This window comes from Sphaerodactylus townsendi, linkage group LG06, assembly GCF_021028975.2.
Source record: "Sphaerodactylus townsendi isolate TG3544 linkage group LG06, MPM_Stown_v2.3, whole genome shotgun sequence".
NCBI lineage: Eukaryota > Metazoa > Chordata > Lepidosauria > Squamata > Sphaerodactylidae > Sphaerodactylus > Sphaerodactylus townsendi.
Genome location: NC_059430.1, coordinates 63,364,423 through 63,390,929, shown reverse-complemented (window position 1 = coordinate 63,390,929; position 26,507 = coordinate 63,364,423). Strand labels below are relative to the sequence as shown.

The window sequence follows — 26,507 nt, the reverse complement described above, 5'->3', positions numbered from 1 at the left end:
TTTCAGCCAGGTTACAAGCTTTTTGGCTTCTGTTAAAAAGTGGTATGAAGAAATCAAATTCCCACTCTCAATTTACATAAGCAATTTTCATGAAGTTTCTGAACGCTAACATAAATTTTGCTGGTACTGGATGATTTCTTAGTATCAGGACTTTAATGGATTTTAAAATAGCCTACAGGCATTGGTGCATACTGATGCAAGGTGTTGTAGTATTTCATCATAGTCCTCATGCTTCAGCTTGGTTAGCATCCGATGCTAAGCATTATCAAGGAGTCTACTGTCAGCGGGCCATTATGTATATTTATATATTTATTTATGTATCAGATATAATATACTGCCCCATCCCCAAAGGGCTCTTAGCGGTGTACAACCAATAAAACCATCAACCTCCATCTTAAAATCAGACGATAACATAAACAATGACAAACTCATCAGGCGGTCAGAATAATATGGACAAGCCACTAAGGTGGAATATGGGGGGTAGGGGATGGCACTTTCAACAGCCGACCTCCCCAATGGCCCGCAGAACAATTCCATCTTGCAGGCCCTGTGGAACTGTTCTAGGTCCCGCAGGGCCCGGATGGCTGGGGGAAGAGTGTTCTACCAGGTTGGGGCCAGGGCTCTAAAGTTATGGGTGGGAGTATTTTCACTTTTAGTGGGAGTATTTTCACAGAAGGCCTAGGATATCTGATTCAGAATGTGTGTGTGTGTTAGTGCCTTGCCTTCTCTGCCTTGTAACTTTTGGGCTTGTGAGAATGGAATGCAGCATGAACCATTGCAGTGACACAAAGAAGTGACATTGTTGTTCCAAATTTATGAAACCAAATGGAAAAGAGATACAAACAAAAACCCCATTCAACCAAATGGGCTCTGATACACTTTTTTGTGTCTTAAGTGAGCTGCCAGAATTAAGGGCATTCCTGGGCTAAAAGCCCTAAGAAAGCTGACTAAACTTGACTCCACCCCAGGAAATCCCCCTAACTCCCTCCCCCAGTGCTGGTGTGGGCTCCTCCAGTGGAGAATACCAGCACAGGGGCAACTTCCAAATTCAGGCATTGTGGAACTTCATGGAGCCCCATTGCTGACATGAATGCTCAGTTAGTGTATTTGCCCCTTGTGCCAGTGTATGGGGAATTTGCATCAGTGCACCCTTGCACTGTCTTCAAAACAATTTCACCCGCTCCCCCGGGTTTGTACAGTAATATTTTTCATACTCATGGTTTATGTAGTGTCTAGAAACTGGAGAGGCTGATGAAGTTCTCTCACTCCTTGGCTGAGAGAAAACTGCACGATTGAAGCAAGGAGAAGGACTTTCCTCCTACAAGAAAGTCATTGCACAGAACTAGAGAGGCAGAAGGAAGTAATTTCTGACTCTAGCTCACAGAGGCACCATCTAATAGAGCAGGGATTCCCAGTGTGGTGACCATAGGTGCCTTAGTGGGCACCAACACTTTCCTGGTGACCACCAAGTATTTTTAGAAAGTGGATAGAATCCATCTGGAACTTTTGCCCAAAAGATCTTCTGATTGGCCACTGGATATCTGATCAGCTGTGCATTTTTTAAAAAAAGTTTATTCAGCAGTAGCTGCCATCACAGCACAAATACCTTCACTGCATGATGGTAAGCTGTGTGCATGCAAGAAAATATTAATAGAACGTTTAAAAAGACATCCTCTTTATGGCTTCAGCCTGCAGTGTTGAAGAGTTAGTATTGTAGTTATGCATGACACAATTTTTGAACATTTTGTAGTTGACTCCACCTCTTCTGGCAGACATTTGATAGTTGGCTTCATCTTCTGTGGCTATTATTTTGTGGTTGCATCCTGCACCTTATGTCAGAATTCCAAAGATGTCCATGGGCTAAAAATGGTGTTGGACCTTTCATTTATGGGGGACACTATCTGAGCTAGTGAAGGCTTCAGGAGGCTGCAATGCTTGCCTCACATGGATAGTGAGCATTATAAGCAGAGGAAGTTTGTACTTTTAGACATTAAAATAACAGTAGAGGAAAATCCAGGTCAAGTTTTAAATGTTTACCTTGATGCTTTATCAAGACTAAAGAAAACCCTTGCTCCTGCCCCCGCCCCCATTCTCCCATGTAGTGCAGCTCCTGCTGGAATGTCAACAGGCAGAGAGAAGGAACTAGCCAATAGCAAACACATCTAAGTTATATTTAATGCCAAGACTCTTGAGGAGAACATTTGAAGGCGCTCGCTGCGGGCCAAAGAGCGAGCGGCACAAATGAAAACACGCCCCAGGCAGCCGTTAATCGCACGAAGCGGCGCTGCTGCAAATGCAGCAGCGCCGTAACTCTCCCCTCCCCAGGCGGCGTTAAAGGCGCTAAACAACAACCCTTTAAAAGGGTTGGCGAAAGGCGTCTTTCAGTATTGTAGTCGCGAACGTGCGCCCGAAGTGCTCTGTTCCTTCCCGCTTTCCCATGTACCTCTCGTGTAATGGCAGTCCTGCTGGCCTCCTGATGCCTCCTCGCTGTCCTCCAACCCCTGGAGGTGGGAGGGCAGTGAAGCGAGGGCTGAAAAGGCCAGCAGGACGGCTTATGACTCCATCTTGAAGACTGCCTGCCGTCTACCCGACACTCTCCAGAGGCCTCATCCTGCATGCGGGCATCAGCCTCTCCGCCCGGTGGGAATTCCTGCCCGGCGTGGAGGTCTGACGTCTTGGGAAAAAAAGCCAGAGAGAGAGAGAAATAGTATCTGTTCAGCAATAACTTTTAACGCGTGTTTTCTCGGTAATTTTACCAATTTCCCAACTGCTTTGGTGTAGCCATACTGCTCTGAGTTCTCTGGTGGAATGGCAGGATAACAATCTAATATATTGGCAAGCACAATTACATGCCTCACACTAGTTTGGGAGAATGATCTATTGAAGTGACTGTGTTCCTTCAGAAAAAAATATTTGGTCACTGATATTATTTCTAATCCTTTGGAAAGGTGATACATGAATTTTCTCTTTTCATCAAAATATTATATCTGGCATTCAGTGGTCCCCATGAACATTTAAACATAGTGTTGTATGTTCTCTAAGTGGTGGGATTTATGTTATTTATTATTTATGGAGTGGAGAAGAGCAAACCCAAGTTGTTGAACTTTGAACTAGTGTGAACAATAGCTTGCTTCCTAAATGTAACGAACAAGAGGATGTGATTTATTGTTCTTGCTCAATAGTCTGTTTCACCAAATGTGCTTTCAGGGCATTTCTGTCACATTCTCCATTTTGTCAACTTCTAACTGACATAACACTCTCCTGTAGCTTATGATAAAGGACAGAGAAATCGGTTAGATGAATTCTGGATTGATGATCAGAAACAAATAATTATTATAATAAAAAATTCTCATTGCACCATCTTTTTTTTAAAAAAAGAATGTGCTAGTTATAAGCTGAAATTATAAATGAGACAGCTAGATCTTTTCCTGTCTTGTAGCTGCTGCAGTAAAAACAGTGGATTATGCTACAAAACTACTATAACTCATCTGGAGGAAGTGGAACTCCAATCCATTTGCCCTTCTAAGGAAGGAGAAATTGTCTTTCTGACAGCAGCTCTAATATGTCTAATAGCGAGCATCCAAGAAACGTTATTTAACTACCATAACTGTTTGTTTCATGCAGTAGTCTTCTAATAAGGCACATGTGGGAACAATTATTGAGCAGACCAAATGGCAGAGACATTTTAGTTAAATTTTAAGAGCTTTTGAGAACATTTACCCGTTGCTCCCCTTTCACTCAGTCACAAGCCTGGGCTAGTTCATCTCCCTACCCAGAATCATCTGGTTAGGAAGGAGGGGTTCATCCAATCCCTCCAGATCTTCCTTTGTTGCTGCGGGGAGCCACCACTTGCACTAGATGATACCCACAGCAGGGAAGGAGGGGTACATGTGCCTGCTCAGAAGACCACTAGATGAGCAAACAGTTACAGTAAGCAACACTATTTTCTCCTGGAGGCAAAGGACATCTTGTTTGGGATTTCCTTCCCTCTATTTTTAGGAGAAAGGAACTGAAACTTCAGAATGACAATGTAGTGGCCAAGGCCTACATAAACCATCAGGGAGAATCCAGATCACCCTTATTTCGCCAAGAAGTAGGGAAGATCATGAGGTGGGCCAAACATCAACTACTATATTTGTATGAGGAACACATCAGTGGTCACCTAAGCACCAGAGCAGACTGGCTCAGCAGAACAACCATATCCAATGCAGAATGGAGCTTGCTACCTGAGGTGTTTCAAGACATCATGTCAAAATTTCCAAACCCAGAGATAGATTTGTTCACAACCCCAAACAACGCAAGACTGAGACTGTTCATGACCTGCTTCTTTCACCCCACAGCCTACCCAACTGATGCCCTAATAGCCCCTTGGCCCACGGTCACCTTGTATGCATTCCCTCCCATTCCACTCATTCCAAGGCTTCTGAGACGTCTATTCAAAAAACAGATGGAGCTGATCCTCATAGCACCACACTAGCCCAGGAGATCTTGGTTTTCCACCATTAAGGAATTGGCAGTGGGAGACCCAGTTCCCCTACCCTCCAGGCCAGACCTGTTAATGCAGGGCCCAGTCTGGCACCCAGACCCAGTTAGACTACACTTGACAGCAGGGCTATTGTGAGGTCAAGGTTGAGGAAAAAAGGCTACTCAGATGAGATGGTGGAAAGATTACTCGCTTCTCGTTGTAAGTCCACCACACGTATTTATAATTACACCTGGAAAGTATTCGTAAGGTGGGCCAGACATAAGCAAGCCGATCCCGAACACCTTGGGATCATTAATATCCTCAGTTTCCTACAGGAGGGGTAAGAATGGGTTTGAGGGCAGCCACACTCAGGAGACAGATATAAGGTCTTTCAACAGTGTGGCCCAAGGTCCAGGGGTGGTCAGTCGCCAGGCAGCCAGATGTTATGAGGTTTCTAAAAGTCACAACCTCCCACAATACACCATTTTCCCTCCTGGAACCTTCACACAGTGTTACTGGGCCTTACTAGGTCATCATCCAAGCCTATTCAGTCAATTCATTTTCAGTGGCTCAGGATGAAGCTTTTATTGAAGCCCGCGCAGTGCCTCGGTCATGCGCCATAGAGCCCAACTCTCTATGTTCATGATCCAAATCACCCACTACAAGGCCCCCACACTCCCGAGGGGGTTATACTCGAAGAGTCTGAGAGGATATCTAACCACCAGCTAAGGAAGGGGTCCCATCTAAGGGAGCATCTTCCACCACCTCAGACTGGCACCCTCCATCACGCAGACTCTCATTCTCCATGACATCTGAAGAGATGTCACCTTGGGAGTGGGACCCGGCTGTTAGGTCCTGAAAGCCTTGTTGTTGCCCTCTGCCTCTCTCAGCTTCTCCCAGGTCTGCCACCTTGGCTTCAAGAGGAATGCGTTCCTTGATTTCCAGGAGCTCATTGCAGCGAGCACCCATGACTATACAGGCAGATAGTCATACATGTGACACTCAGTGCAAAACACTGACATTTTACTATAGCCAAATAGTAGGTGATCTATTAACCTGTCTAGTAACAATAATTGACCAATATTTGACTTCTATTCTGTTGTCCAAATGCAAAGCAAGTAGATTATTTTAGCAGGAAATTGTAACTTTTTCATCATTTTAGGGCCTTAGCAAGAATACTAGTGTATCAAGAAGAAACTATTTTATTGGGAAACTCGTTTGAACAAAATACATAACAAGATTCTACTCTTAGCAAGAACTGTTTCTTTTGAACTTTTAAAGGCCTGGGAAGAATAAAATGAGTGCAGTTTTTTTATGATGTCTGACCCAGAGAGTTACTAAATTCTCATATGAAATGCTACTGAGCATAAGACCTTGCAACCCTAGAAGATTTAATGTCAGTTATACAAGGAAATATTAATTTCAGAGGGTTTTTTTCTGTGTAGCTGAGGTTACAAAATTTGTCTTTCATGTAATTTCCACATGCAGTTGCGTTGCCTTCTGGAGTGAAGATCATTTTAAAGGCTGAGTCATTCTTGTAAACATGCTGTGGAAAATTGTTGAAAAGGGAAACTTGAGCTGAGACTACTTAAAATGCATAGCAGTTTAATCTAGGTTTCTTTTTATTCTGAGTATTAATGATATTTTCAGCTCTATTTAGTTGCTAGTAGGAGAGTTAAGCATGTGCTTACTTCTGTCCATTTAAATTATTAATATTATTATGTTAATAATGATCCTAAGCTTGGTATTCAGCATTATGCCTTTTGAAAGTCTGTATCCTTAAAGAGTAAGTAATAATGTAGTGATAAGCAGAGTCACACCCTTTCAAGTCCATTATTTCAGTGAACTGTATAATATAAATATTGACTAGACTATACCTTATGAAAATAATTTTACCCATGTCAACAACCTGGGTATATTTGTAAAACGGAACTTATCTTCAGTATATTTATTAATCATTTGGTGAAACATACTTCAGTGATTGCTTTATTTTACATTAGTACTATAATTCAGAGACCAACCATTTGCTAGGTGTCTTCTGCATAGGTATTTTCAACTAGGAGAAGACTGTCCTTGTTCACATGTTACACTGAATGCATAGCATCCTTGCATATACGTAATGGCATGATGCAGGATCAGTGGGTAGATAAATAGAGGTCTAAATCACATGTGCAGTTGTACATGAGAACTAATCAACATATGTATAAATACAAATCAAATATACATTATACAAAGATTGTATGTACAATGTATTGTCAAAGGCTTTCACGGCCGGAATCACTGGGGTGTTGTGTGGTTCCTCTGAAGATGCCAGCCACAGATGCAGGCGAAACGTCAGGAGAGAATGCTGCTGGAACATGGCCATACAGCCTGGAAGCCACCACTGACACCCCGAGATAGCGTATGCATTCACTATGTAATTTCCTATGGCTTGTAGATTAGAATACTTGTCATTTGTTTGACATGAGAGAAGGTATGTTACGCAGACACAATATCTGTCTGAACAGTTGCATTCAGATATTACATAAGAATGTTGTCTATCTGGACAGCTAGATAGGATGTTTATCTGAACAGCTGCATTCAGATATACTATGTTACAGATGCATTCAGATATTAATTATATCTGGTTTTGTATAATAATTAAATACAAGTCACCCTTCTACTGTTGGTTACTATTATAGAAAAAACTTCTATAACTTCTGTAACAAACTTGTTACAACCTAGCTTTTGAATATGAAGTTTGTAGAAACACTGGTTAATTGGCCTTTCCTACTTCAGCTGGCTCTCTGGGATGGCAGGCAAACTAGGTTTTTGGAGCAGGCTTTGCTTAGTTTATGTTACCTGTTGCCCTAATCAATAACTGTGGATAGTTCAAGAAAACACATGGTATTAACATGCAGCCACTGTGTGACTGAAATTTAGAAACAGGAACATCATTTGAAGCCTAGTTGCTGGATACAGACTGTCCCTCCTTGATTAGATGTAGACAGCCTATAATCCAGTTGCTATACTTTCTGTTTCTCTCTCTCTCTTTGCTTTACTCTTTTATGTAGAATGCATACTCAGGATGTAGACAGCCTGTAAAGCTATACTTTGAACCTCTCCTGATAAAACTAGGATGACATTGATTATACTTTTTACATTGTGGCATAAGCTGGCGCTTTTGATTAATAACAATTTTTCCCCTAATGTTTCTCTAAAATTCAGTTTGGAAATTGGCTATGGCTACTTCTCAAAGAACTGCATGACTTGTCCTTATGGGGTCTTTGGCCTTCTGTTTCATAAACAGTTATCCCAGGCTGCATGGCAAACTGCTTTTGAAACTGAGGAGAGCTGTATGTGCGTGGTATAGAAAGGGTACAGCCCTTTAAAGATAATAAAAACAATAAAAACACTTCTATAAACATTCTTTAATATGTCTAAAATAGCTCATGGAATCCTGGCCATTACATTTGAATTTAGCTGATTTTATCCTAATGTCTTTAATATTACAAAAAACTACGTTAATAATATTGCAGTTTGGATTTACCATATATACTCGTGTATAAGCCAACTTTTCAGCACATTTTTAATGCTGAAAAAAACCCCTCGGATTATATTTGGGTTGGCTTATACTTGAGTATATGCAGTATTTATATACAACTGTATGTGCCCTAGTCTGTGCTGATAACCTCACACCAGCTATAGCTGAAGCTCTGTTTAGACATACAGTTTTGAAGGATTTTAAGTCTTGTGTTTTAGGTTGGTTGCTGATTGAGCTAAGGTTTTTGTACTTTTAAAGTTATTGTTGATGCCATATTGTTTTTGTTGACCCTCTTTTCCACTTACAAAGTTAGTTTACTGGTTTTCTTTGAAATAAATATTGAACAGTATTTAACCTATTAATGGAATTTTATTGGTATCTATTTTTATTTTTGAAATTTACCAGTAGCTGCTCCATTTTCCACCCTAGGCTTATACTCGAGTCAATAAGTTTTCCCAGGTTTTTGTGGTAAAATGTGGTGCCTCGGCGTATATTTGGGTTGGCTTATACTCGAGTACATTTTTCTGTAAAATATTTAATTTTAATTTCTAAACCTCATTTTGATAAGATAGCCATGCTTCCTCCTATAGTTAACACTATATCTAGATTCCACATTTTGATCATTGACTGCAGCCTACACAGCTGTTCAATAATTTAAATGAAAATGCTTAGATTTAAATAAATTTACAGTGCCATTCTGAGCAGAGTTACATCTTTCTAAATTGTATGACTTTGATAGATTTAGAAGGGGGTATCTCTGCTTAGGACTTCATAATTAATTGTTTAGATACTAAAGCGATAGATGGTTTGTGGAGCTGGTACGTATATGTTTTATTGGAGTTTGAAATTATAAACTACAGTATACCTATATTTAAAATAAATATAAAATAATTATGACACTGAATTAAATCAAAACATTTTATGAGGGATCCTGTTCTGCAAGAAATCAAGATTTTCATAAGTAATTACTACTTCTCTAAGGAACTTCTTTTCAAGTATTCAAAAGAAGAATCCTGTAATGTTCTGCAGTAATTTGAGATGTCTTTGCAATTGGTTGTCTGCAATAAACAATAACACAGCATGCTTCATCATCAACCAATCAGCATTACAAAAAGGGTTTAAATGCTCAAACTGTAAAGTCTCAATTGCTGCCTTTATTTTTTTTGGACTGCAGCCTTGTGCCAGGTAAAACAGCTTTTTCTTCATGTTTTATTCATATATATGTATATTGCTGGACATGTACCAATGGATTTCAGTAGTTAGATCTAAAAGAATAATGCTAAATACTTTCTCATGTGCTGTCAGATTGGAATGATTATATGCATGTGTGTATCACATCTAGATAGTCCTTCAATGGTGTGTAAACATCTATGTATTTATGTACATAGGCTATATGTACAGGCATCTCAAGCTGTAACTGTGTCAAATACCACAATTCCACTCACTTCAACATTCAATTAAAAAACAAAATTTGTTTCATTTGATAGCACATGTCTGTGCACTGAAGATTTTAAGTACATTAGAAAGGGTCTTGGGTGAAAAAAGGTTTTCAGTTGTAGTTAGGAAATTGCTTTATTCAGGAAATATGTCAAATATTACTTCTTTCTTGAAATTTGGTAATGTTTACCTATCTCTCAGTAAAGCAAAGACTCTACCTAAATCACTAAGCTATGCTAATCACTAAACTAAGTGATTTGCAGAAGAACTAAGCTCTAATTTGTGTCTTTTCCTGCATAATTCAAATTCAGTACTCTACAGTAATTAATGAAATGTTTGCTATAGAAATGAAATACGAAAATGTTGGTTATTTTGGAGCTAATAGGTTCCTCTGTTAAGCAGGAGGCTTATTTCCTTTGGTAGTTCTGTAATTTGAAATGAAAACTTTTGCTTATTTAATGAATTATTAAGGTATTGTTAATTTCATGAATTAGGTAGGAATTCATTCACGCTGGACAGTTGAGCAGTCTGAGATGTTCTCGACCGTCTAGAATGCAAAAGATACAATTAAGTGCTTCTACTACTGTTTCTTAACTACTGTTTATAGCTAACCCCATTTTGAGTGTGGTTCACAAATTATAGCCTGTTTCATAAAGGAAGCAATGCTTTGATTATTGTAAAATAAAGCAATTTTAGTAATTTAGTGTTTATGTCTGTGTGCCTGTAATCATTTTTCTGTAAAATCATCCATTACATAAATTGTGTACATGGAGATTTCTTTCAGATTATATTTAGTCAACATTATTTGTAGGCCAAGTAAAATATAATGTGTGTGGCATTTAATTAAGCCTGTTGATAGGAGAGAAAGTGTGATTAGAGTTGATAAAAGATAATTGAGGACTGTAAGGCAAAATTTATGCACAGCTTTCAAGCTGAAGAAAAGAGAGAGAAGAAATATAATGTTAAAAAGAAGGGAGAGTGTGTGAATGGCTATCAAAGAATCTGATTAAAAATGGATATATTTGAAGCTCCATTGAAGGAACATGTTTGAAATCGGAGAAAGCCATAATGACAAGACTCTGGAAAGGAATGTTCTTTTGAGAAAATAGTATTTATTTAAAAATGGTTGTACACGGCCTTGGCAAGAGATGGTACGGCCTGCAGTATTTTTTGTAGAGTGTTATCCCAATCTCTGTATATTTTTCTGTGTAGGCATAGAAAGGATTCTGAAAATTTTGCAGGGTATTAGATGTTGGAAGGTTTTTAAATTGCCCTGTTTGGATGAAAACCTATAAAACCTTGAACAAAATTTTATCCCGCAACTGTAAGTATCTGTCTATGGTCACATTCCAGAACTTTTTAAATCTTTCTGGTTTTGTACTCAGTGGATGGCATGCCTTGTAGGACTGGACATCACACATTACCCTGCCATTGATTGAATTAATAGAATAGCTGTCTTGCTCCCATTAACAAAAACCACAGATTAATGAGGTAATATTTAACAACTAATGCTTAAAATATTTAAATTAGCATTTTGCTTATGCTGAAATCATCATATTTTGCTGTTGCATGCATTCCCAGACAGAAGTTAATATCTATAGATGTTATAGATCAATATCAGCTTTAATAGTTGAGGTGGCTAGAAAGTAAATCATAGTTGATGGACCACTAATTTATTTAAGATCATCTGGTACCTGCCAGTTGTTACGATCCTTGTAGACTACACTGGATCAGATGAATCTTCCTGTATCCTGTTTCTTCTTTATGTTTTTATTCAGGAATGCATGCACAGGTGCCTTTAACAATGATTAGTTATCCCTTGAGTGTTAAGAAAATTTAGTATGCGATCAACCACGCAAGAGTGAATTTAACTTACCACAACATCCTGTTCACAGCTTCTGAAACCTGAGCCTGCTTAGTATTCCTCTTACTTTTCTAAAAAGATGCCTTAGAAATAGTACGCAGATTGAGTTGCCAGGGTACCTTCCAGTCTCTTCAGACAGTCAAGACAAAGAGAAAACCAAAGGTTTTATTTTCCAACCATTCTTATTTTCTCTTGGATAGCCTCAGAGGAAGGAAGCATCATGTCTGACCCACTTAGTATCAAGAACATTGGGATGAAAGGTAGGAGCAAGGGCACAGTGAGCAATTAAACCACAATAAACTAATATTGTGTGATTGTTTTATAGTGTTAGCTTAGAGATTGACAATCTGTTTCCTAACAGCACACAGTGAAACAGGAGACAAAAATTAGTAAGGTCACCGTATCCAAAACTGTTTATTGAACAAGTCAAAAAGGGAAGTGTGCATATGTGTGTGAGGAGATAATTACAAGAATAATACAAACAAAGGTGATAGTTTTGTATCACATGTCAATTTTGAGATGTATTTGTTGCTGGGAAGCACACAGGATACGTATATTGAGGACAATCATACCTTTGTGAACCCATTAAGTCAATGAGCTCATAAGGATGTACTTATGTTTAGGATTGCATTGTGAATGCCTTAATGCCTAGATGAAATACTAATATAACAGGGATGTTCTTTGAATGTATGAGGTCCCAGTGGTCACTATTAATAAAAACCTGAGCTGCATTACAAATGCATTGTTCAGTGGAGACAAGGGGAGAAGAGCACAAGTGGAAAACTTGTAAAAGAGAAGACATACCTTGGAAAGAGCAAGAAAGACTAGAGAGTCCCAATGACAGAATGTCCGCCCCCATGACTGCAACAGATCTGCAGGGGGAATTCCATAGCTCCAGTGCTTTCATGCTGAAACACATAATGTATGAGAACAGAAATAGAAGTATATAAACCAGCAGAGAGTATGGGATGTATAGCCCCTAGTCCCCAAGGCTGTATTTCTTGCATGTCTTAGACCAGATTGTTTTTATACAAAAAAGTAGAGGACTGTGTGTTGAACCTATGAGTATACAAATAGAAATTGTTCATATATCACCTCACCAATAGAAACTGTTCATATATCATCTCACACATGGTTTAACATTATGTATGTGATGGAGAAGGGACTATGTGGCAACCTCTCTACAAAATAAGAACTTTTAAAATATGCAAATGTGCACCAACTGATGACATTTTAGAAGGATGATTTATTTCAGCCTCGGAGGGGACTGGGAGCACTGAGGAAATTCTCCTTACTCTTTTCCTTAATTCATCAGGGTGGTGCTGACCCATTTACAGGCCTTGCAGATGGCAAAAGGTCTGGCAGTATGGAGGAAGAGGATCACTTTACTATTAGTAGTGGGTTTTATTTTATTTTGTTTCCCTATAGGTTACAAGAAATCTGAATCCAATTTTGAAGTTCATATCACATACACAGAGGCCGAATATACACAATGTGTTTGCTGCATGGTGGACGTGAATGTCTGCTGTGGCAAGGTTTCTTGTATGGATGTATTTCCTCTAGCTCTGCTTTCACTTTTCACTCTCTCTGCAGCAAGCAAACCACTTATAGCAGCAAGCAAGCAAACCACTTAAATTAAACAATTAAAATTTTGTATTGTCGAAGGCTTTCACGCCCGGAATCACTTGGGTGCTGTGTGGTTTCCGGGCTGTATGGCCGTGTTCTAGCAGCATTCTCTCCTGACGTTTCAGCACCATCTTGTGGCTGGCAGATTCCTCTGAAAGATGCCAGCCACAGATGCAAGCAACGCATCTGAGAGGACTCAGGCTAGAATACGCCACATAACCCTTAACTTCATTGGCTCCTACAACATAGAATGTTAGAAACCCCTTCACTGCTAGAGCAGGATAAGATTTGCTTAGTGGGCAAAGCTTTGCCCTTAGACCTCTTCCTTTGCCCACAGCGGAGCTACCTAGTCTTATCCCCTCTCCTGATTTGTACACTTATTCTTCACCCTCCTCCCTGTGGCTGACTACTTCCCGCTTCTTGTTCTGCCATATCATTTCTATTGCCCACGGCCTTCCCACTTCTGCATATTTTTAGATCTAAAGTAAATTAAATAACCATACTGATAGATTGATAAATCAATACTAACACTAAAAAAATGTAAAAATAATAAGACTATTTGACCAGTCCAAACATTCAGTTTGCCCCTATGTTTGATCAACAAACTGGGACATCTCCAGCCTTGTAGTTTTATATACAAGCAATCGAAGTGAATTCCTCCTATTCCAGTGACCACACCAGAAAAAGCCTGGCCGGTCTTGAAATCTGGGTTTGTACAGCCATTACGATGAGACTACAAAGCTTATGCAAACAAGAAGTTCATAGTTTGTCCTTTTATGTTTTTGTAGTTTGCACACCACTATTACTCCTCCTCAATTTCCACCATAAAAGACAATCAGTGTTCAAAGTATACAGATGTTGTATTTAAAACTTTTCTTTAATAGTTTGCCTTTTTATGTCAATATATTGATCTATAGATAGATTGATATATTCATCTATTGATAAGATTAAAGGAAAATAAAGAGTATATTAAAAATTAAAGCACACATGTGTAATAGAGAACCCATGAAACATCCTGCCCCACCCCCACCCCCCACTGGACACAAGCAAAAAGCCCACTGATGGCTAATGCCTGCCATGCTGCAAATAGGACAGTGGGTAATAATGTTGAACATGCCCTGAAACAAAGACTCCCTGGCCAATTCTCTTTGAAGTCATGGCCTCATCAAGTGTAATCAGCCATCAGGGGTTAAAACAAAAGTGCTATTTTGCTTATGTTTATTTGTTCAAACCATCATGCAGAATGTCAGTGTCAATGGAACCAAATATAAGCACAGTGAACAAAAACACTTTATTCCCAAATGCCACTGTGAACCAAGAGTACTGGCTAGTTAGTGTTCACATAGCTGTAATTTCCACATTTTTCCTTTCAGACTTGGCATCATATTTATTCAATAGTGTTGAAAGTCTGATTATGAACTAACTCAGAATTAATGTCACCTGTGCTTCTCTAAAAAGTTGGATGAAATTATGAACATGGGAAGGAAAAAATTAATTAGTAGAATTTATATATATCTATTGGACCATGAAACAGAAGATGAATTAATTAGGACATCTATGTTACAATGGTCTAAAGACATTGGTAGAAATATCGACCTGGACGACTGGGAATTAATATGGAAAAGAGCACACACATCCATAGTATGCACAGATGTTAAAGAAAATATTTATAAAGTAATTCATAGATGGTACCTTACATATGGTGTTACTAAAATGGATAATGTACCCATTGGCTTATGTTGGAAATTTGGGGAGGATACAGGAACGTTCATACATCTTTGGTGGAACTGTAAAAGAATAAAAAGATTCTGGGTGAAGATACATAATCATTTACAAAATATATTGGAAGTACAATTTAAAAAATGGAACCGGAAATGTATTTGTTAGGTTTATTTAAAGATAAGAAACTTACAGCGTATACAAAATTGAAACAAGGAGTGGGTGTAAATGGGAAGTTCTCACAATGGAAGTGTAGGAGTGGGTGTCCCCAAGGATCCGTTTTGGGACAGTACTCTTTAACCTATTCATAAAATGACCTGGAAGTAGGGGGTGGGTGGCGTGGTGTAAATTTACCCAGATGATACCAAATTATGTGGAATTGGTGAGAACCACAAAGGATTCTGAAATCCAAAAGCGGACACCTTGAGTAATTAGGTGAGTGGGCTCAAGTGGCAAATGCAGTTCTATTCTTAGCCTAAATGTAGAAGTGATGCACATGAGGGCAAAAAATCCAAACTTCATACAGAGGGGGTCAGTGCTATCAGTCACAGACCGAAGGGATTTAAGTCTTAGTTGATAGTTCAGGAATGTCAACTCAATGCAGCAGCTAATGAAAAGGGCAAACTCTATGCTGGGGATCGTGAAAAGGAATTGAGAATAAAACTGCAAAGATTGTCATGCCCTTATATAAGCAGTGGATGCGACCACTTGGAGTACTGTGTCCAGTTCTGGTCGCCATCTCAAAAAGGATATTGAGGAGATAGAAAAAGTGCAGAGAAGGGCAACAAAGGATGATTGAGGACTGGAGCACCTTCCCTATGAGGCTGCAGCGTTTGGGACTCTTTTAGTTTGGAGAGGAGGCTGAGGGATATGATTGAAGTCTAAAAAATTATGCATGGGAGGTGAAAATGTTGACAGAGAAATTTTCTCTCTTTCTCACAATACTAGAACCGAAGGGGCATTCATTGAAAATGCTGGGGGAAAGAATTAGGACTAATAAGAAACACTTCTTCACGCTACTTAGCGTGTGATTGGTGTTTGGAATATGCTGCCACAGGAGGTGGTGATGGCCACTAACCTGGATAGCTTTAAAAGGGGCTTGGACAGATTTATGGAGGAGAAGTCGATTTATGGCTACCAATCTTGATCCTCTTTGATCTGAGATTGCAAATGCCTTAACAGACCAGGTGATCGGGAGCAACAGCCGCAGAAGGCCATTGCGTTCACATCCTACATGTGAGCTCCCAAAGGCACCTGGTGGGCCACTGCGAGTAGCAGAGAGCTGGATGAGATGGACTTTGGTCTGATCCAGCTGGCTTGTTCTTATGTTCTTATGTTCTTATCCCTCAATTCCTAGTCCTCTTCTACTCTTTCCAGTTGCCACTTTCCCACCTTGGCTCTCTTTTCCCCCTTCATTTAGCTTGTAAACCAACAACAAATTAAATGCTAGACAGGTTATATTTTGAACTTATACAGTATTGTCAGTGATAGGGTTTTGCATCTATTGTGAAATATGCCAGGAGAAACTAATGAAGTGTGATAAAACACCTGGCAAGGTTGGCAAGGTAAAGAAAGTACAGTAATCCACAGAAGATTTTGCCTCTTTTTGTTGTGTTCCAGGACACTTACAAAGAACAAATGTGTCAAGAGGGGTGAAGCCCAACTATTGAAGCATGAGATTTTGTTTATTAGAAGGCTGCTCCCCTACAATAGGAGGACATTCAGATATAAAAAAAGAATGAGCAGGAAACACAAGCTACATTCATTATGTCCTGTTCAACAGAAACCTTTTCACGGTTATTACTTTTTAAATTAGAAGTGGAAGCACACAATTTTCAACCAATATTTCAATAGTATGTGTGGTTGGTTTCTTTTAATAATAATTTCTGTTTATATTAGCCTGACCTTTTCAGGTCAACAGATAGCCCAAGACTGTGGTGACTGGAATGCAGGATGGTTTAAGAGCAATGTGCTCAACAGTGCTACAATGGAAGTTGTTTCTCTAGTTGAACATGCAAATAGAGCTTTTTTGCTGCTAAGTTACAGAGAAGCTTTTCAGTGGTTTTAATAATTATCTTAACATTATCTTTCACTGCTTGCTTTTTTAGTGCAGTAGAATGAAGGACAGCTAAACAAATGCATTCAGTCAGAAAAGAAGTGTGAACATTGTATTTCTTAAGAAAGCAGCATTCCAGATTGGACTGTTTTTTCTATTAATTACTATGCCACCAAACTTAGGATATACAAGGAAGTTTTATAGTGACTGTATTGTCACATGCCTCAAATAGCATACATATCTCACTTTCATGAAGCTTCCTGAATGGGAACATGTATGAGGTTTTAGTCATATACTTTATGATTTGGCTAGTCATATGAGGTAAAAAATGAGGCCAAGGTCAAAGATACAAAATAGGTAAAATTATATTTATATTTTATTATTTAGTTAAAATTCCCTACGCATTTTCCCAAGAATCTTCTTCAGGGGTTTCTGTTAGTCATGCCATTTTTTAAAAAAAGAGTATAAGTAGTAACAGCACACATCTAGGTAGGAAGGGGATCATTGGTAACACTCCCCCACACCCAGAACTAAAGATAAAATGGAGATGGGACCATTTCTTTCTCTAAGGCAGGCCATCACCCAGGGGTGTAGCTGCCTTAAACAGTGACCAGGGCAAGCACAACAGCTGGCCTGTCCTTGAACACCACTTGCACAGGTCACATGGGGGCATGTTGTGTGGGCTGCCCCCTCCCTCACAACTGCACCTCTCCACCAAACTTTATGTGGAGTTCAGATACAGGTATGTACCTGAACCAGCCAGTGTTTGCCTACATGGAGTTTGGTAGTGGGGCACAGTTATGAGAGAGGGAGCAAATTCAGCATTAAACTGCATGCCTGCACCCAAACACAACATAGAGTTTAGGGACGGGCTCAACTTTGAGGGAGGAGATGGCCCACCAACATACCCCCCATGTGACCTGCCCAAGTGGTGCCTGGGGCTCCAGTCCTGTTGCTAGGTAGGTCACTGCCCTCAAACATAGTAAGAATGCAATTATTGATATCCTATCTGTGATACAAATGTTAATTCTCTTGATCCATTACTTATATCAGATAGTTGGCCTGCAGTATGACAACTATATTAGAGTCCAGTAACACCTTAGAGATCAACACAATTTTTGAGGTATAACATTTTGTCAGTTGATGTTCCATCTGTCAGATATCAACAAAGACAGCTTTGGCAGTTGTGGGTTTTCTGGGCTGTGTGGCTATAGTCTGGTAGTTTATATGCACACTAAAGAAAAAGAACAAGAAGTCTGGGTTAAGAGGGTTATTCTGAATCTATCATGTAAATTACTTGTTCCAGTATGGGGTAAGTCATTTCCAGGTTTCTTTCCCTTTCTCAAATACATTACATTGTTTTAGTTTGTGTTTCTTCTTGTGTTTTCCATCACCATTCAGACCAGAATTTTATATGTGGTTTTATGCTGTCCTGAGTTTGAATGCAGAAGTTGGTCACTATATCATAAAGTTTCAATCTACTTTGGATTGTGAAGAGGAGTATTTGTGGACGTGCAAAAAAACCCCCTTCTGAGATAGACAAAAGCTGGTGCTGAATGATATGCTGAGTTAGAAGTACTGGTGTTTTTAGGGGGGACCAAGTGAGAGCTTTTGCCCAGGTACTTCTTGAAGGGAGGGGTTTATTTCCAGCCCAGAGACCCTACCCCACCCCATTGCTGGCTTTGCTGGGACAAGCTTTAAATTGTGATCTTCACCTTGAAGTCTGCAGTTTAAAACTGGACTCAGCCAGGTGGAGGCCAGCCTTGAAACGCATGCTCAGGGTGGCTGGGTCCAGCTTTATATTGCTGGCTTTGCTTTCAAACTCTTTGGAGGCGGCAGAGGCGTTTCATACGAATCTTGAGGAAGCGGCCGGGTGAAGCGTACCAGCGCCGACCAAACTGACGGCTGGACGATCCGATCCGCCGCGGACAGTCCCAGAAAGAACCAGGGAGACGGCGCCGCTGGGTGCCGTTGCCCGGTCGCCTTACCTGCTCTCCGGCCCTCCGGCGTGTCGCTGGGGCCTGGGGACATGCCTCCCCTGCCCTGCGCGCCTGCTTCCGGGTCGCAGAGCAGGGGGGGGTGTCCCCAGGCCCCGGCGACACGCCGGAGGGCTGAAGAGCAGGTAAGGGAAGCAAGGGAGTGGGGGGGGGGGGGAAGCGCCGGGAAGCGGCTGCCATTCTCACGGCAGCAGCTTCCAGCCGGCGTTTCCAGAAAAGTGCGCTTCCCAGTGCACTCTGGAAACGCCGGCTCGGCGCCGGGCGGGTGGCGCGAGGGCGGCGTGGCTGCGAAGCAGCTGTGCCCCCTGTGTGAATGGCGGCCTGGGGATGGCGTTTTTGCTGTCCCCAGGCCGCCATATTCCACCCGTGTGGAAACAGCCAGAGCTTCAGAGGCAGGAATATAAAGCTGAACCCAGCTAGCATACAGCCTGCAGTCCAAGACTGGGCTCAGCCTGGTTGCGTCCAGGTTTAAACTGCAGGCTTTAGAGATGGAGCCTACAGTTTAAAGCTGGAACCAGCCAAGCTCAAACTTCACCCCCAACTCCATGTTGCGGGGTGCAGCTTAATGCTTTGTAGTACTTGCCTGGGCACCATCTTTAGTGGATATATCCCTGTGGGAATAAGATTTCATAACTGGAACAAATTGAAAGTGGCATTTCTGAAGTGTTAATAACATTCTGCTGTAGTATGTATTTTCTAAAGCAGTGTGCGTGACTTCTACAAATGCAGCAGTTCAATAAATATGCTTGCCTAACAAGACATTATACTAAATAGAATCATAACAGACCTCTAGATGGTATTGTTTTATCTCTCCTTCAATTTTTGTCATTGTTGGGCAATGTGTATCCAAAGAATTGGTGAATGGTTATTGTGGTCCTTAAAAAAAAAGGTTGCAGAAAAGATCCATCCAATTATAAGCCAATTAGTTTAAGTCCTGTCAGCAAACTTTATGCCAGGCACTTATTAGCCAAATTTGTAGTTTGGCTCAACCAGAACAATAAAATAGCACAGGAACAAGCTGGCTGTAGAGAGGGAAGTTTCACGATGGATCATTGTGTTAATCCTACAACACCTCTTTGAAAAATACTGCTCCAAAGGTCCATCCTCACTGTATGCTGTTTTTTTATTGATCTTAAAGCAGCATTCAATTCCATCTCCAGATTCATTCTATGGGGTAAATTAGAGGCCTTCTCCATTGATAGACTCCTTTTCCTCATTCATGCCCTTCATGATCAAACTTCACTGAGGTTAGGCTGCTCAAGGATAGGACACCTCAATGACAAAATTAATACCTATAAAGGAGTCAGCTAGGGATGTCTCTCAGTTCCTTTGCTCTATATTTATTGCATCAGTGATGTTGTAAGTTGCCTAAGTGCAGCCAATTTATACCCTTTCAAACTGACTCATCACCATATTTCCATTTAACTTTACACTGATGATGCTGTTATATTGTCTAGAACAAAACTGATGGCAATTGGCAAGCAGCCAAAATCTAGGGTTTGGAACATAAATGGCCAAAAGCTGGAGCAAGTCTTCAGCTTCAGGTACCTTGAAATGGTCCTGCATACTGAAAGCTCTCAAATTGCCCTCATTAATAATTCTTCATGCCTGGAAGAAAGATCAGCATTAAACATAATCAAATGTTGTTGCTCTAAAGGGGGACATTATGGCCCTGTTACCTTAAAATTATTCAAGGCTAAATCTCTAGCCTGATTGTCATATGGAATGTATTTTGGACCACCAGAATCTTGTTTTGCTGCATTAGAATTAGTTCAATCCAAGTTTCTTAGAGCAGTCCTACAGGTTCCAAGGTGCATTTTAAATGTGATGATACATCTTGAGACTGGAATTCTGAAAGTAGAACCTAAGTTTTGTCTTCTGTCTTTTTCTATGTGGCTAAGGATAAATTTTAATCTCCAAGGTTTGTTACTTCTTATTCTATCTGACAGCTTCCAGTCAAAATGGCTAAAGGCCATCAGAGATAAAATAGAGAATTTCAGTTTCCCCCACAAATGTTGCTTAAGTTAGGGTGAGATAACACCAAGCAAATCCTAAGGCAAAGGGTAGAAGATACAGATCGTCAATTGGATCTCTGTAGTTCCCTTGCTTTTATTTCAACACTTAGTAGAAGGTAAATTCCTTCTCCAGCCTCTTATCTGTTTGCCCTGGAAGTAAACAGCCACGGGAGAGCTTACACTATAGCTGTATGTTATGCTCTGCCCTCAGCAATACTGGAAGGGAAATTCAGAAAGATCCAGAAAAAAAATTCAGAAAGATTCAGAAAAAGGGTGTGGAGAGGGACTGTCCTTGAATGTCTGGGGAAGTAGAAATCCTATAACATGTATTCTGCAGATGCTTGATGTATAATGAGTTTCATTCAAAGCTCAAAGTTCGGCTAGACAGAACTTCAGGACTCTCAAAAAATGCATTGCAAAGTTCCTGTCTGATAACGACTCCTCAGTCTCTGGATGGACAGAAAACGACTCCTCAGTCTCTGTGCCCTGTATGCAAAGTCTGTCAGAAGCGAAGAATGCATGGTTTATCTTTTTATGTAAAGTTATGTAAACTACCTAAGTTATATTTTAATGAATGTTTTTGGTTGGCCTTGAGCCGTAATAAAACTTGAACTTGAACTACTGCAATGTGCTCAGCATTGGACTGTGCAGTAGAGGCATGAAACAAAAATGGTAAACATGTGTACATAATTTTGCTCTCCAGGGTCCTGTTTTTGTGAACAATCTTCTTAGGCGAACTGACAGAAGAGCCAACCTGAGAGAACCTGTTACCATACTGCCCTGGCATGGGAGTGTGTGTGTGTGTGTGCTTGTTCACAAATGTCTCTGTCGCTGGCTAGCCTAAAGGGTGATGCTTGCCTTGCAGAAATGGGTAGCCCATTCTCTGGCAATGGCCCGGTCTACCTACAAGACAGAAACTCTGTTGTTCTCTCCTGCTCTCAGCATGCTTGCCATAGCAGCACATTCTCAGCTCCATGTCCAAGTAATGGTGTGCCCTCAGCACAATTCAGCATCCCTGCAGGAGGGGTACTCATCTCTGTGTCTATTTTAGCCACAAAGGACCCCTGATTGCATTAGCTCCCCTGATTGTCCTAACCCAGATACTCCCTTCTATGACTAAACTTCTCCTGACCACCTTAGTTTGCATTCTATTGTCTCAACTGTGATTTCACCAACTCCCTAAACAATTCCCTGCTATACCCATCCACTTAATATCTCTCCCATTACTCCTAATCACCTTCCTCTGCTTAATTTCCATCTTGCATATCCCAAATCTAGTTCCCAAAGATCAAAGCCCTGACACCTCCCAGGGGTAGTCCAGAAACCTCCCAAAGGTGGTCCACTCTATAAATGTCCTACCCTCCAAAGGTCCAATCACTCAGTGCCATTGACACTTTTCCATCTTCACTGCTGTCTCCAATGCGTTGTCCCCTGGAACAAGACACTGGCCATTTGGATCTGAACCCCGGATCACCTTCACATTGTAATCAGGCCGTGTTACCCATATACCCCATACCCTCTCTATTCCAGACCTATTTTCCAAACTATTTATATCTTAGTAACTATGGCCCCTTCCGCACACGCAAAATAATGCGTTTTCAAACCACTTTCACAACTGTTTGCAAGTGGATTTTGCCATTCCGCACAGCTTCAAAGAGCACTGAAAGCAGTTTGAAAGTGCATTATTCTGCATGTGCGGAATGAGCCTGTGTGTGTGTGTGTTTGCTGCATTGAACTGAGTGCTTCTGAATCTCTTATCCCTACAATAAAGATTGTCAAATTTGCATTATATTCCTCTTTGTGGATCTTCTTCCAAGAGCTGACCTTCATATACATTGATATTAAAGATTTCTTACCCAGCCTCTCACAATATTAATAAGCAGTCTGCTCTGAGCTAATATTCTCCATTTTATTGAGAGACTGTGACTCCATCCTGGGTAATAAGCCAACCTGAAAGATGATAAAGTGGACAAAATAAAGTTAGAGCAATTTAAACAATAGACATAAGATGCTGAAAGACGACAGTTATTTTTGTGTTCTCAAACTGTACAGAATTGAATTGTAGTTTACAGACAATGATAGCTTTGCCCAATGTTGTATGTAAGCTTTACAGAAAACTCAAGAACTACTGTTATGACAATCAGATGCCAGTAGATATAGATGCATGAATGTTGCACCATCACAGTTGTTCTAAAGGCTTCTCTGGTAAGCAAAGAAAGTTAGTAACTCTTTCTGGTGAAAGAAGCTTCATTTTTAAAGGTTCAGCATAAAAACAAACAACAATCTCATATGTACCAGCATATCATCATACTAAGACAGCTGTGTTCCATTTTTCTTAATGATCATATTTAGGCTCTTTTCTACTTTAGTGTATTTGTTTTCTGCTGTAAGTAAATAATGTGGTAAGTCCATGTAGTTTTTATGGGTCCAAATTCTTCCCATACAATTTATTACCCTCCTTTTTGGCCTCAGATTATGGGCTATAACTATGGACTATAATTTTCCTTTAACTGTTCACCTTTCCCAGAACACAAATTTAACCATCCTGGGTATATTCAATACAGCAGATCAATGTGTACCTTCATACTACCACTGGCCCTCTTTAAAGATTGGGGTAGCAGTTGGGCACTTCTGCTAACAGCAAAGTAACATATAACACAAGATTTCTTTTCCTACCCCTTTTTGCAACTCTTCCCCCCCTCTTTTTTGTGAGGAAGAATCCTATGAATTACATCTATGATCGCTTTTCATGGAGGCTGTATCCTTTATTGTTGCTAAGCTGAAATAGGCCATATGGATTACAAGAAAACAGGTACTTTGTTTTGTAGAAGGCTTAGGTAAGTTGACAAGGGCAATGGGGCTGTCAACAAGACTGTGCACATGCACACTTGTGCTGGTATTGTGACAAAGTAATAGCAACTGCCAAAAGGGATTTAAGAAGCAAATGCTGCTCATTAGATGTTTCTATAGCTGTAGGATTGCATTTGTTTCCTTGCAAGACACATATACAGAATTATATATCCCCAAAGGCAAAGTAATGGTCTGTGAAAGAATTATAAGCTATGTCCTTGTGTGGAGCTTTTGTCATCTATGACTTTTACAGGATATCTTTCAGCGTCCTTTACCGTTGCTATAATAATATATCTGTGTTGGAAACCTCAAGCTGTGTTTGTCACATACTTTCATGTAGGAAAATTATACCTCAGCTTTGACACAGTATCACATGGCATCTCTCCTTTATCTGGATGTAACTGGCCAGGAGTGGTTCAGCTGGTATTCTATTGGCATGCTTTTTTTCCTTGTCCCTGTGTGCGTGTTTTAATGGTCGATTAGTTATTCATTATAAGTAGTTCACAAAGTGTTGTGACTCTGATAACAGGGAACTAGCACAAGCATCATGTGATATCTTCTGGGAGAGTAAAACTACTATAGATTCTTTTAAATAATTCTGCAATGTTTGTCATTAAAATTCAGATGTTTCTTTTGGTTTGTGGACAACTTATTTATACTTCTTTGGAATATTCATTTCAAACCAAATGTCACACCCAAATCAAGCTTCTTCTGGAAACTTTTAAAAAAATCATTATTGTACAAGCTTTTTCATCTCAATTAACATCAAAACTACATGCTGAAACAGCATAGTAACCCAAGAGATAAAACAGTTGTTTCATGTTGTTTCTTTCAACTTTTCATCATTTGTCACATTCCAAATTTGTTTGCATGCAGAAAACCCAAGAAAAACACCTTCATTCCCCACCTGCAATACACCTTCTGTCTATAATTGTCAAGTGTAAAGTCAAGTTTGGAAAAAAATGAATTTAAGATTGGGTTTCTCAGTTTCAATTTATTGGACTTAATAAGCTGTCCTTCCCTTTTTGGGCTCAAGATTTTATGGACAGAAGAGTCAATCTGTTTGTGGCACTTCTGGCCTTGAAAATTGGGGAGGGTGATTTGAAGTGGCATTTTAGACAGTGACCATCAAACAGAGACTATCAAACTGGTATCACCCCTTAACTTCCCAGGTGGCAACAGGGAGTCTATGAGGTGCAAGCACCACATCATACTGATGACACACCTAGAACAGGAGAGTTTCAAACTGCTTCTCACAAGGAGTGATATAGTCAAAGCCTGTGGAACCTTCTGGAATGGCAGTAAAAAGAGCTGTTTAAAAGAGCTGACATCTTGACTACTATAGGTTTAATATGTTTATTTTTGTACAGTATTGTCACTGTCTGCCTTTGTGTAACAACCCTGGACTTCCTTAGTAGTCTCCTATCTCAGTATTAATCTGACCCACCCTTCTTAGCTTTTGAAATCTGATGATTTAGGCTAGTCTGGGCCATCCAGGTTGAGTAGTTATGTGAGTATTCTAAATTAATAAAGATATATGTTAGTTAGAGGAATAGGGATATAGAATTACATGAACTTGTTGCATGGGTTGAAAGTTCAAAATATAAAAAATGGTATATATTACATGTCCCAGAATATAAAACCCCTCTTCACATGAAAAAGGCAAAATCCACACGACTGTTATTATAAGTGGAGTTGGCAGGGGCGGAGCAAGGGGGAACTGCGCTTGGAGCACATATGCACCCTGTACCCCTGCTGCAGCACTGCCTTCCCTGGAATGCCCTGATGATGCCCACACCGCGGCATGGGCATGGGGTGTCACGCCCCTCCGGCCCCATTGGCGGAATGTCACTGGGAGTTGGCAATAAAAATCTTCAGCATTTAGAATGACAAAAAGATGATATTGGAATGCAGCCTATAGTTCTGGTTATCCCTTCTGTAAATGATACCACAGAATTGTAAAAGGCCTTTTAAAAATGGGCTGTTCAAAGGGATAGAAAATCAATTACCCTCTGTGGAAGGTTTAAAGGGTTTGGAGAATTTTTTTTAGAGATGTCTCTAGGAAGGAAAAACAGAAGTTTATAAGGTAATACATAATTTGAAGAAATATAATATTTATAATTCTCCTCTGGAATGAATTAATTGACAGTAATCCAGGGAAAGTATGTGTTCTATCCTTTTGCATAGAACACATACTAGAAGTCATTGCCACAAAATGTGGTGATAGTCACTTACTTAAGTGGTTTAAATGGAGAGTGCAAATTCTTGGAGGATATGTCTGTTAATGGTTACAATGTAGGATAAATAAATGGAAGCCATGGTGCTGTTGAATACCCATTGTGGTACAGAAACATTGGAAGAGAGCAATTTCCTTTGTCCCTTGCTGTTAGGCTTTGCAGAAGCATCTGGTTGACCACTGTGTGAAGCAGGATGTTGGACTGTATGGTCTTTTGATCTGATCCACTCTTCTGTATTCTTTGTAATTCAATTATTAACCTTATTTTTTCTTTCTTTTTTACTTTTTTCTTAAGAAATTTCTTATAAGCTGGTGAAAGGATATGAATAACTTCATGTGTGTGTATGTAAAGTGCTGCCAAGTTGTAATTGACTTATTGTGGCCCAACAGGGTTTTCAAGGCAAGAGACTAATAGAGGTGGTTTATCATTGCCTTCCTTTGCATAGTGACCCTGGTATTCCTTGGTGGTCTCCCATCCAAATACTAATCAGGGCTAACCTTGGTTAGCTTCTGAGTTCTGACAGGGTCAGGCTACCCTGCAGGGACCATCCTGGTCTGGGTAAATTTTTCAGTATTATTGTATATTAACAGTATGCTTTAATATTTATATAAGTATGATATAAATTTGAGATGTTTCATCTAAAGAAATAAAGTTACAAATCTTTTCAGCTGTTGGAGCAATAGTTCTCCGTTAAGCCCTTTTCCCTTCATGTCCTAGC

The 26,507-nt window shown here is 40.0% G+C and overlaps 1 protein-coding gene across 3 annotated transcripts in view; it reads left to right on the top strand.

Annotated features, from left to right (window-relative positions):
• The window catches only part of SLC16A7 (solute carrier family 16 member 7), a 142,156-nt gene that overhangs the window by 36,002 nt on the left and 79,647 nt on the right, over window positions 1-26,507 (top strand). Inside the window, exon 1 of one of the 3 annotated variants that reach the window (XM_048499867.1) lies at window positions 9,153-9,173. The exons of 1 other annotated variant lie outside the window; for it this stretch is intronic. The gene's annotated coding sequence lies outside the window, so the exon portion shown is untranslated. Of the gene's footprint in view, window positions 1-9,152; window positions 9,174-9,919; window positions 10,750-26,507 lie in introns of those variants that run through there. One more of the 3 variants, XM_048499866.1, reaches the window with a different exon arrangement.